General features: G+C 43.6%; 1 pseudogene; it reads left to right on the plus strand.

Moving 5' to 3' along the window:
- Positions 1-1,584: 1,584 nt before the first annotated feature.
- Positions 1,585-11,464, plus strand: part of LOC116467485 (small ribosomal subunit protein mS31-like) — a 37,631-nt pseudogene continuing 27,751 nt past the window's right edge.

Here is an 11,464-nt window from a genome sequence, read left to right on the forward strand (position 1 = left end):
GAAAACAATCTTTCCCAGCAGCCCTCTGTCAGGCTTCCCCTTGTGTTTCATTGGCCTAGAAATTGGTCTCATACTCCTCCCAAAAATCAACACTCAGAGGAGACTGGTGTTAGCATGATCGCTTGAGAATAGGGTCAGAAAGTTCTTCTGAAGAGGACCAGCCAGTAAATATTTCAGGCTTTGCAGGGCATGGGGTCCCTGTCACATCTAGTCAGCTCTGCTCTTGTGGAGCCAAAGCATCTAGAGACACCGGAAACAAATACATATGCCTGTGTTCCAATGTCACTGTGGACACTGAAATTTGAATTTCATATATTTTTTACCTCTTACAAAGCATTTTTTTGTTCTTTTTCCAGTGAATTAAAAATGTAAAAAGCATTTTGTATGGTATGAGGCCATACAAACACAGGTGGCAGGCCAGATTTGGCTAGCAGGCTGTAGTTTGTCAATCTCTGGTTTGGAGCAATGAGGACTCATCCCCTCGGGGCTGTGGGAAGGGACCACCTTCCCTGAGACATCACCACTCACACCTGAAAAAAAGAAGGGTGAGGGAAGTGTTGTTAGGCAACTGAGAATGTCCCCTACAGCATATTAAGGATATTGAAAAATGCTGAGGATTATGATAATTTTTAAAAACAGATTACATGTCAATATGGGCAGGATGATCCCAACCAATTCTGCTTGCTGAAATCTGTGCCATCCACCGAGATCTATGTTAGACGCAGCCGCCCCAGAGCACCTGTTTCGGATTCCTGGTTCTCAGAAGCCAAATTGGAGCATCCCTTCCTATCCATGGCAAACTTCCCTTTAGCACCTATCCTGTGCTGGATGCTGTCAACCCAAACTAACTGCTGGAAATGCAGAAGTGAAAGAGCCAATGGCTAGCCTCAAAGAAATCATTGTTGCCGGGCGAGGTGGCTCACGCCTCTAATCCCAGCACTTTGGGAGGCCGAGGCAGGTGGATCATGAGGTCAGGAGATCGAGACCATCCTGGCTAACACAGTGAAACCCTGTCTCTACTAAAAGTACAAAAAAAGTTAGCCGGATGTGGTGGCGGGCGCCTGTAGTCCCAGCTACTCGGGAGGCTGAGTCAGGAGAATGGTGTGAACCCGGAAGGCAGAGCTTGCAGTGAGCCGAGATTGCGCCACTGCACTCCAGCCTGGGTGACAGAGCGAGATTCCATCTCAAAAAAAAAAAAAAGGAAAAGAAAATAAATCATTGTCCAAGCAGAGGAGGAAGAAACAAGGAACTATAATTCAGGGGGGTATGCGGCAAGAGGCGTGGAGGTAGGGGGGCATCCCTGGAGGGAATGAATGAGGGATGGAATAGAAGTTTCAGGGGAGGCCCACAGGAGACCTCCATGCCAACATAAATGGCATCTGGCCCTTTATTAAGAGGATGAATGTAGTTGGTGTATCGTCTACTCCAGGGGCCAGGAGAGTTGCAACTAAGCCAGGCTCTTAGTTGTAATCAACAGAAGCACAAAAGAGATTGATTAAAAGGATTAAAAGGTTGTAGAGTGACTCTTCTGCTTGCTGGATGGGGAGGTGGAATGCCGTGAATACCTTCCTGCAAAAAGGCCCTATGCCCACCGCAGACCTGGCCTGCAGTGGAAACCACTGTTGCTGCCCCCCCAGAGCTCCGGATGTGATGGTTTGTGATGCCGCCCCTTCTCATACCAGGGCCACAGCCTGGTAACCTTTGCTCCTCCAAAGCTGTGTGCCTGCATTACCAGCTTTGCCCGGTACATCACTTACACACTGCATCCACTGCCTTGGATTGCTTATCTCTAAGTTGGTATCTCATGTAGATGCAGCTGATGGAGGGAGGCTGGGTCATGTGCCTGTACCCTGCTCTGCATAGAAGCCTGGCCGAGTGGGATCTCTGGCAACTGCCTTGGAGAGGCAGGACTCACTCATGTGTTAGGAAATTCCCAGAACATAGCCGGGGTTTTCAAACAATGCTAGGCAGCCAAAAAACATGACACATGTCCACTCTGCACGGACCGAGCATCCCAGTTACAGGAAACATGCAAAGGCACAGAGGTGTGAACCGGCAGAGCACGTTTGGGGAAATGGAAGCAGTTTGTTTCTGCAGAAGAGAGCTATGAGTGTTGGGAGAGTTGCTTGGTGCAGCCGGCAGGAGCCCCTGCTAAACTCATGGTCCTTGTGGCTCCAACCTCAAGGGAAAATCTTTTCTTTTTTTTTCTTTTTTTGAGACAGAGTCTTGCTGTGCCACCCAGGCCTGAGTGCAGTGGCATGGTCACATCTCACTGCATCCTCGAACTCCTGGGCCTAGGCTCATCTCCGTGTCCTGAATGGCTGGGACTACAGGCGTGCGCCACCACCCCCAGCTAATTTTTGTATTTTTCTGTAGAGATGGGTTTTTTCCATGTTGCCCAGGCTGCTCTTGAACTCCTGGTCTCAAGCAATCCTCTTGCTTTGTCCTCCCAAAGCACTGGGATTACAGTTGTGAGTTATCAAGCCCAGCAAGGGCAGGTACTTGTATCTTACTCAGTGTTCCCTGCTGAGGCCCAGGAGCTGTGACTAACTCCTTGCTGGGCCCAGGGCCCTGCCCCTAGTGAGTTTTAGTTAGTATCTGTCTAAAGGAATCATCTTTGTAAACTGTTGGATAGGCCGGGCGCGGTGGCTCACGCCTGTAATCCCAGCACTTTGGGAGGCCAAGACGGGCGGATCAAGGTCAGGAGATCGAGACCATCCTGGCTAACATGGTGAAACCCCATCTCTACTAAAAATAAAAGAAATTAGCCAGGCGCGGTGGCAGGCACCTGTAGTCCCAGCTACTCGGGAGGCTTAGGCAGAAGAATGGCGTGAACCTGGAGGCAGAGCTTGCAGTGAGCCGAGGTCGCACCACTGCACTCCAGCCTGGGTGACAGAGCGAGACTCTGTCTCAAAAAAAAAAAAAAAAAAAAAAAAAAGTTGGATTGCATCATTGTTGTGAAATAGCAAGTGTATGCAGCTTCTCCCTCTTTCTCTTCTCTCTCCTTCTCTCTTGTGTGTACATTTTCACAATGTACTATTTTATAATTACATTAATAATGGTTCCCCCAGTAAAAATAATCTGGATTTAGACCCTTGGTATCTAAATATTTATATGGCACCTATCACTAGATATTTAGCCATTTATAAACATCTTTTAAAAATGCTTTCATTAAATTAGTGATTCTGGGCAAACATAGGCAGATATAACCATTGAAAGGACACTCAAATAAAGGCCCAGCAGAGTTGAGATGCCATTGCCTTAGAGATTAGCATGCAGGCTCTGGGTCAGACACCTGAGAGGGAAATCCTAGCCTCTCTGCTTCCAGCTGGATGAGTCGGAAAAGTCTCTTGGGGTGGGAATGAGAGGAAAGATCTGGTTCTGCCAGTTGATGCTCTGAGTACCCCCTGCTCCATGCTGCTGCTTCTCAGCTTCATGCAACTGTACCTTTGAGGACTTCCATGGGCCACATTCTAACCCTTTTTTATTTTTTTTTAATACGCAAGGTCTTGCTCTGTCACCCAGGCTGGAGTGCTGTGGCGTGACCATAGCTCACTGCAGCCTCGAGCTCCCAGACCCAAATGATCCTCCCACCTCAGCCTCCTAAGTAGCTGAGACTACAGGCCTGTGCTACCATGCCTGGCTAATTTTTAATTATTTTGTTTGTGTGTTTGTTTGTAGAGAAGTAGGTCTCACTATATTGACCAGGCTGTTGTCAAACTGGTGGCCTCAAACAATCCTCCCATCTAAGCCTCCCGAAGTGCTGGGATTACAGGTGTGAGCCACTGTGCCCAGCACTAACCCTCTTATTTACAATGGGATTGTTTGCCTCGCTGTGCCTAAATTTGTAAAACATGGCCAATTCTTAAATGCTCCATCATTCAAAGTATTTAGTCAATTTCTCTGTTCCAATTAAGCACCAGAAATTTGCAGATGAAAAGCCGCACCTCATTTCGTTCACTGAGAATCACAAAGCCAGGCACAGGGGGCTGGGAGCAGTAGGGCATGGGCACAGAACCCAGCCCAGAGGACCAGGAAAGGTTCTGGAGCTTGGGGCAAGAGCTGAGCCTTGAAGTAGGAGTAGGAGTTAGGCAGGGAAGAAGAAGGGAACACAGCGTTGGATTGCAAGGAGGTGGGGGAAGGCATGGCCATGTCTGGGAGCTGCAGGGGCTCCAGTCAGGGTAGGAGGAGAGGTAATGGGAAGGAGACTAGTGAAGGAGGCAGGGCTGATCTTGTGGGATCTCACAGGCCCTGCTAAGAGAGTGCAGGGTTTCTTTAGAGGATGGTAAAGGGAGCCGCTGACTAATACAGACTTCCTGATGTGAACGTGGCTGTGTGGAGGAGGCTGACAGCATGGACTCTGGGTCGACTGTCCAGTCCTCAAAAGCTGGCTCTCCCACCTGATGACTTTGTGATAGTGAGAAGCTCCTGTAAGCCTCAAATTTCTCATCTTAAAAGTGAAAAATGGTGTTAGTTGCCTCACGAAATTTTGTGAAGATGAGACAATACATATAAAGCACTATTATAGTGTCTAATACTTAGTGGTCGATAAATGCTAACTATTGTTGTTATTGATCATTTGAATAATAATGAGGTATACAGTTTGTCTCATTTTAGAGACTTGTGATAATGGAGTGAATGAACTTTGTGACAGCAAAATAAGTTTAAAATGTTAGTTGTGTATCCTGATAGAAAATATAAACTTAAAAAGATTTCTTCATGAGACAGAGGTCTCACTACGTTGCTCAGGCTGGTCTCGAACTCCCGGCCTCAAGCTAACCTCTCGCCTCAGCCATTGTGCCTGGCTAACATAAACATTTGTTTATTCATTCCACAAATATTGATTGACCATGAAGGATGTACCAGGCACAGTTCTAGGCTCTTGGGATAAGGTAGTAAATGAGGCTGACGGGTCCCTGCTCTCACTGAGCCTACATTCCAGTGGGGAGGCTGATGATGAAGAAGGAAACAATGTGATTCCCAAGACCTGTACATTCCACCAGGGCAGGGAACGTGTTGCATTTGTACCTTGATCTATCCCAAGTGCATGAGACAGGGCCTAGGTCAGGCACTCGATGAACGTGTTGAGTGAATGGAAGATTATTTCAGATAGTGCTGAGTGCCGGAAGACAAGGAAACAGCGTGACATGACAGAGTGGGAAGGTCCACTTGGCTAGATGCGGTGCACGGCTGAGAAAACACTGCTGAGCTGAAGCGGATGGTGTGAAGGAATCAGTCATGGGATAGTCTTTGGGACAGCTATTCCAGGCCAAAGAATTTTCCATGCCTAAGCTGAAGGCCCTGAGGCAGGGCTGTGCTGGGAATGCACAAAGACGGGAATGAATGGACCCCACAGCACAGGGACCAGTCATTTGTGGGTCATTGGCAGGCATGTCTTTTATCTAACAGGAGACTATTTTTGCCTCCAGAGGGCACTTGAACATGACAAATGCATCTAAGGGCCAGCTTGGGTTAACACTGAAGACAGAGAAGCAGTTTCCTGAAAGCATAACTTCAGAGGCCAGGAAAGCAAAAAGAAAATAATCTCAGCTGAAGCCTTTGCTTATTGAAATTTCAAAGCACCTCTTTTAAAAATTAACTTTTATGAGATAGTACAAGTGTAAGCTAGCAATGCGGGCTTTCATACATTAGTGTTAGTTTAACAACATAGCCCTCCCCTTGGTGGAGAGACGAGAGAGCCGTTTGACAGGTAGGAGAGGGGACGAAAGGCTAATTTAGAGAGGTCTCGGCAACAGTGTCAGGCCTGGGTGAGACCCAAAGCAAGGAGGCTCTGGGAAGCTAAAAGGCAACATAGAGAGGGGCCAAGGGACAGGGGCGAATGCGTACAAGAAGGCAAGAGGATGGGCTGGGGGAACCAGAATACTCTCATGTACTTTAGTAATTGACCTGAGGACAGTTCTGCCTGGTCATATCTCTGTCGTCTCCAAAAGTCATGTGCTAAGCACTGTTTCAACATAGTTCTATGTCATATGCTGTGCAATACACACTAGTGTGACATGATTCTGGTCTTCCATGCACTTAAAATCCAAAGCAGTTTTACACATGAATATACTAAGAATGAGTCATCTTGCATGGAGGGGAAAGACAAGTACCTAGACCATCTAATTTGAAGGACACGAAACCACTTCGTCTTCCGTCCCATTTCTCATAAGTCCTCCTGCTGTGGGGCTCTCCGTGCCCCTCCCTCTTACTTTGTCCTTTGGCTTTGGGCACTAAAGCGCTTGTGAAGAAGCTAATGAAATCTAGGAGACTCATCCATCTGGGTGCAACCTCTCTGGGCCTCCACAGGCCTGGCACCTGTTGTGTTGCCTATCTTGTTAGATTACCTGCTCCACATCTGTGATCTCTGCTAGATCACCAGCCCCTTGAAGCAGGGAACAAGTCATACTCACTTGTGTATTCCAAGGGGGACTAAAGCTTCATTTTTCACATAGTGTTATGCAGTTACACTAATATCATCTACCTATATATTATATAAACATGCACGTATGTTCATCTTTTGCTGTTGTTTTTTTTGAGACAGGCTCTTGCTCTGTCACCCAGGCTGAAGTGCAGTGGCACTGCAGCCTCTACCTCCAGGGCTCAAGCAATCCTCCCACCTCAGCCTCCAGAGTAGGTGGGACTGCAAGCACACACTGCCATGCCCACCTAATTTGTTTACTGATTTGTATTTTTTGTGGAGATGAGGTTTCACCATGTTTCCCTGGTTAGTCTCAAGCTCTTGGGCTAAAGTAATCACCCACCTTAGCCTCCTAAAGTGCTGTTTTAGGCTGTGTTTGAGGCTGTTTTAGGCTGTGTTGTGAAGATGCAGAGACAAAACAGCTCTTTTTTTTTTTTTTTTTTTTTTTTTTTTTTGATGGAGTCTCGCTCTCTCGCCCAGGCTGGAGCACAGTAGTGTGATCTCGGCTCACTGCAAGCTCTGCCTCCTGGGTTCACGCCATTCTCCTGCCTCAGCCTCCCGAGTAGCTGGGACTACGGGTGCCTGCCACCACGCCCGGCTAATTTTTGTTATTTTTAGTAGAGACGGGGTTTCACCATGTTAGCCAAGATGGTTTCAATCTTCTGACCTTGTGATTCGCCTGCCTCAGTCTCCCAAAGTGCTGGGATTACAGGCGTGATCCTTGTTTTGTCATGCCCGGCCCGACAAAAAAGCTCTTAATCCACCTAAGAAAAAAGAAAGGAAATACCACATCCAGTATATACCACACACATCATCCCTCACCCAGATCAGGAAACCTCACGATGAGTTATGCCCCCAGTGAGCCCACCCAGCCTCATTCTCTCCTTCTTTCTGTGCCTTTAGCTAGTACGCTGCCTTGGAAAGATGTCCATAATCCTTTAATACTTTTGCTAGTAGAGTCACAAGTGAATTGAAGTAGGTAGCTGAAACTGCTGGACAACTGGGTTTATTCTGCAGGCTTATTTCACAAAGAGCAAACCTCAGAAAACTGAGGCCATTTGTGGCCTGGCTAGTTGGATTTCCAAATATTGACCATTCCTGGACTCCTCGTTACAGGTTTTCATATACCTGCTGAGACACATGACTGCCCTTGTTGGATAATCCTGATGTCATTGAGGAAATTAAATGAGATGAAGATGTAAATTGTTTAGTGTGCAGTGGGCAGTCAGTGCTGTTATTATCTCATTACCACATTGCAGGTATTTATGCTGCGCCCTGATTTTGTTGGAAACAGTCTTATGTACTTTTTTTACACAGAGGCATTGAAAGTTAATTCAGAGTTGATTTTAGGGGAAAGGATTACTTTGAACATAAAAGACAGATTTACAGACATATTTATTGGGAAATGAAGTCACATATATGGGCAATTCTAGTGACTAAAAAGCAATTAATAAAATAAATTACATTTGATTGCCCGTGAAGTACATAGACAAAGTAAGTATGATGGAAAATGACATAAAACAAACAGCAGAATAGGGTACATTTTGCTGCACAAGCAAAGTAGCGACAGAGCCTGTAAGCCTCACCTGGGCCATGACATTCATGTTCTGCCATCCTGCCGCTTGGGAGAAGTGGCTTCATGGTTTACCTTTTTGTGTGTGATCCACTAGCATGAACTACTGATTACTTCATGCAGATCGACAGAATATTCTAAATTTTTCTGAATCTTTGTAGATGTATTATTTATTCACTTAGATCTTTCCAAGATGTATTATTTACTATATCTAAAGTGTTTCTTAGAATTCATATAGTAATTAAATGATGTTAGAAATGAATCTGGGGTACATTAAATATCATGAGAAAGAAGTTCATTAAGGTGAATTGAAATTGCTTGTACCATTAAGGTAACGTGCTATTTTAATATCTTTGCTGTGATTTTGTAACTTTGTAAGAGTTAACCTGTTTTTAGTATTTCTATGCTATTATGAATACCATGCATAACATAGTTTTTCAGCTTTTCACTAGTCATTGACTCCCACCTCTAATCATTAGCTATCAACTTTCAAATGATCATTTATTCATAGAGTGTTTTGGAATCAGGGTGGTGATTATAAAAGTTGGGTGAACATTATTGTGTTATATAGCAGTAAATAGAACTGTTGTACTGGACTCTAGAAACTGGTCAGCATGGGCTTCAAAGATTTCTTTTGGGCAGCTGGACCAACCGCTTCCCTGTGGTTCTTCTGCATCCATGCAACCCCCAGAGCAAGTCAGATTCTTGGTGCTGGTCCTTCCTATCTGCTCATCTCACTGCAGAAAACAAAGAATGCCTATCTGTGTCTCAGGATAGGACTGATCCTAAGCTCTTATGGACTCCTCCAAAGATATGCTATACTTTGGAACACAGACAAACTCTTCATAATATCCAGTGCTAAGTGCTTTATAATACAATTGAATGCAAGAGCAACACTATTTTCACTTAGATTTCTGACTTTTAATGATGATTCAAGAGGTCTGCAGCACCATGAATTATTAATAGCTGGAAACAATATTCTGATTTCTTTTTCTTTTTTTTTTTTTTTTTTTTTTTGAGACAGAGTTTTGCTCTTGTTGCCCAGGCTGGAGTGCAGTGGTGCGATCTCGACTCACTGCAACCTCTGCCTCCCGGATTCAAGCGATTCTCCTGCCTCAGCCTCCGGAGTAGCTGGGATCACAGGCATGTGCCACCACACCTGGCTAATTTTGCATTTTTAGCAGAGATGGGGCTTCTCCATGTTGGACACCATCTCAAAAAAAAAAAAAATCAGTAACATTTCTATATGCTAACAGTGAACAATGTGAAAAAGAAACTTAGAAAGTACTCCCAGTTACAATAGCCACACAGAAAATTAAATACTCAGGAATTAACCAATGATGTGAAAAGTCTGTATAATGAAAACCATAAAATACTGATGAAGGAAATTGAAGAGGACATTAAAAAATGGAAAGACATTCCACATTCATAGATTGGAAGAATTGATATTGTTAAAATGTGCATTCTGCCCAAAGAAATCTACAGATTCAATGCAATTCCTATCAAAATACCAATGACATTCTTCACCGAAATAGAAAAAAAAAAAATACTAAAATTTATCTGAAACCACAAAAGACCCAGAATAGCCAAAGGGATCCTAAGCAAAAAGCACAAAACTGGAGGAATCACATTACCTGACTTCAAATTATACTAGAGAGCTATAGTAACCAAAACAGCATGGTACTGGCATAAAAACAGAAACATAGACCAATGAAACAGAATAGAGAACCCCAAAAAAATCCACACTCTACAGTGAACTCACTTTCAACGAAGGCGCCAAGACATATACTGGGGAAAAGACAGTCTCTTCAATAAATGGTGCTGGGAAAACTGGATATCCACATGCAAAAGAATGAAACTAGACCACTATCTCCCGCCATATAGAAAAATCAAACTGAAATGGATGAAAGACTTAAGACCTCAAACTATAAAGCTACTACAAGAAAACATTGGGAAAAATCTCTAAGACATTGGTCTGGGCAAAAATTTCTTGAGTAATACTCCACAAACACAGTCAACCAAAGCGAAAATGAACATATGGTATCACATCAAGTTTAAAAAGCTTCTGCAAAGAAAAGGATACAATCAACAAAGTGAACAGACAACCCACAGAATGGGAGAAAATATTTGCAAACCACCCATCTGACAAGGGATTAATAACCAGAATATGTAAGGAGTTCAAACAACTCTATAGGAAAAAAACTAATAATTTGATCAAAAAATGAGCAAAAGATTTGAATAGGCATTTCTCAAAAGAAAACAAATAGCAAACAGACATATGAAAAGGTGCTCATCATTATCATCAGAGAAATGCAAATCAAAACTGCAATGAGATATCATTTCACCCCAGTTAAAATGGCTTATATCCAAAGCCAGGTAATAACAAATGCTGGCAAGGATGTGGGGAAAAGGGAACACTTGTACACTGCTGGTGGAATGTATATTAGTACAACCACTATGGAGAACAGTTTGGAGGTTCCTCAAAAAACTAAAAATTGAGCTACTACATCATCCAACAATCCCACTCCTAGGTATATACCCAAAAGAAAGGAAATCAGAATATAGAAAAGATATCCACACTCCTATGTTTGTTGCAGCACTGTTTACAATAGCTAAGATTTGGAAGCAACCTCAGTGCCCATCAACAAAGGAATGGATAAAGAAAATGTGGTATATATACACAATGGAGTACTATTCAGCCATGAAAAAGAATGAGATCCAGGCATCTGGAACAGCATGGATGGAACTGGAGGTCATTATGCTAAATGAAATAAGCTAGGAACAGAAAGACAAACGTCCCATGTTCTCACTTATTTGTGGCAACTAAAAATCAAAACTACGGAACTCATGGTCATAGAGAGTAGAAGGATAGTTACCAGAGGCTGAGAAGGGTAGTGGGGAGTTGGAGGTGAGGTGGGGATGGTTAGTGGGTACAAAAAATATAGAAAGAATAAGACCTATTTTAATTGCACAGTAGGGTGACTGTAGTCAATAACAACTTAATTGTATATTTTTAAATAACTTAAAGAATGTAATTGAATTGTTTGTAATTCAAAGGATAAATGCTTGAGTACTCCATTCTCCATGATGTGATTAATACGCATTGCATGCCTATATCAAAACATCTCATGTATTCCATAACTATATACACCTACTATGTACCCACAAAAATTTTAAAAATAATTTAAAAGTTTTTTAAAGAAACTACTGATGAAATGAATGGAATTAACTAATTAAAAGTTTTCTAGGATGTGGTAGCAACTCTCTGAAAATCGTCCCCCAGTGACCACTGCTGCTGGTACTTGCAGGGAAGTGTGGTTCCTTCACTTTGAATCTGGACAGGCCCTGTGACCCATTTTGCACCAACAGAATGAAATGGAAGTGATGCCATGTGACTTTCAATGCCGTGCAGCTTTAGTCTGGTGTGAATGTTCACTCTAAGGCAAGCCAGCTGCTCTGTAAGAAGTCCA

This window comes from Hylobates moloch, unplaced genomic scaffold, assembly GCF_009828535.3.
Source record: "Hylobates moloch isolate HMO894 unplaced genomic scaffold, HMol_V3 SCAFFOLD_4, whole genome shotgun sequence".
Lineage (NCBI taxonomy): Eukaryota > Metazoa > Chordata > Mammalia > Primates > Hylobatidae > Hylobates > Hylobates moloch.